We start from the raw sequence: 1980 nt of genomic DNA, 5'->3' as shown, positions 1-1980 counted from the left end.
GACGTTTCGCTTCCCATCCAGGAAGGTTTTATCCAGCAGCCCAACAAAGTCTTGTTTGTATAGAAAACATGAAAGTTGAAACAGATAAACGGGTCCACCCCTTTGGAACGGGGGTCGTTTGGCTTCTTTATTAGCCTGTAATGCCGATACCTGTCTATGTCTCTGAAAGGGGGGTCGTTAAAGGGAATTGTTGGCTCATCATTAAGTTACGACCTGGATGACTGAGAATCTTCACCAGCTAAATGGCTGTTAATGCAGGAGTGCATCTATCTATCTATCAAATATCTAATAAAAAACCCTCCGAGTTTTGCCTGAATAAAGCGAGAAATAAGGCTTTCTACCATTTTTCCTTTGTTGATTGCTCTCTGCATTGTCGGCCATTGTTGTTGTTTTTCTTCCTGCTTCTGTAGCAGGATGCAGAACTGTGACGTTTGTTGAGTATTAATGATGAACAGGTCGGATTAATGCGACCTGGCTGTTCAGATAAAGGTGTAAAAAGATCACATATGTATCTGATTTAGGACCACAGAGCCAAGCGGCCCGGGTGGAATTTAAAATAATCGAATTCTGTGTTGGTCAGACTGATATGAACAGATCAGATCCAAGTCGCATATATAAAAAAAAAAAAATTGAGATTTATGTTAGTTCAGTGGGAATGTCGCCTAAATTACATTTTTCTCCTTTCAAACCTAGAGGTACGGAGCTGAACTACTTTAGCAGAGTGTGACCCCTACTTCCTACTTCCTGGTTCCTGATCCAATCATATGAGAGTTCCCAGCGTTCTCCAAACACAGCAGAGCTTTCATATTTAATGTCGGCATAAAGAGCAGCAGCCTGCAAACATGGACTGCGCTTTTTCTCCCTCTTCTCTGTGGTTGCCATTAGTAACCATAAAATATCAATGATCTAATGGCTCATTTAAATACTTAGTGACACTCATAGTGGTTTCCACCATTTATGGCGAAATGTGGGCAAATAGAGGTGAAGACTTGGACACAAACGATGATGAGCTGTGATTTAGAAAGTTAAATTGCTTGGTTTTATGTTTGCTTGAAAAAAAAGAGAGATTGTGTCCAAATCTCCTCTCCAACCGAGCACTATATAGGAGTTACACTATTTTAGATGAGTGTCCCAATCATGTTTAGTGGATGAAAAAGTAGTTGACTTGAAATTCCCACAATGTACCTTAAACAACAGTATAACGATGGTCATTAGATGAGCAGATTATCCCAGAATGCTTTGCAGGAGCTCCCTTCATAAAGCATAATAGGATTCATTTTGGGGCGACAGAGAAAATAGATGGTGCAGGCACTGTGCGGGGAGGCGGAGTCATGTGACCAGCGGGGAGAGAAAGGTAGTGATCATCTGTCTAAATGGTCAGTTAACTGAGTTTACTATGAAGTCCACTATATAGAGACAGACGGGTTAGGCCAGACGTCCAGACAAAGCCATGCTTTTTTCTTTAGTGTTTGCTATTTAAAGATATTAGTTGGATGTATATATTATTTTAACTAATATATTTATATTTTAACTAATTAAACTAAGATGCTTAAATCTGTTTAGCTCTGATCCTTAATTTAATTGAACCTAGATCAATAACTGGTTAAGATTAAATGATTGAATTCATTAAGCTAAGGTCCTTATACTACAAGGTCTAGCTCAGATCTTGAAACGCATTTATCTTTAAACTTGTTTAGCTTAAGACCTTCAGCTGGTTTAACTAATCATTAAACCCCTTAAGCTCAGATCATTAAAACCGTTAAACTTAGATCATTAAACTCGTTAAACTAAGATAATTAAACTAGTTTAGCTTAGATTATTAAACTCGTTAAACTTAGATCATAAAACCCATTAAGATTAGATCAATTAACTGGTTTAGCTTAGATTATTAAACTCGTTAAACTTAGATCATAAAACCCATTAAGATTAGATCAATTAACTGGTTTAGCTTAGATTAATAAACTCTTAAACTTAGATTAT

This window comes from Cyprinodon variegatus, unplaced genomic scaffold, assembly GCF_000732505.1.
Source record: "Cyprinodon variegatus isolate N-32 unplaced genomic scaffold, C_variegatus-1.0 Scaffold743, whole genome shotgun sequence".
NCBI classification, from domain to species: domain Eukaryota; kingdom Metazoa; phylum Chordata; class Actinopteri; order Cyprinodontiformes; family Cyprinodontidae; genus Cyprinodon; species Cyprinodon variegatus.
This window is presented reverse-complemented; position numbering follows the sequence as displayed.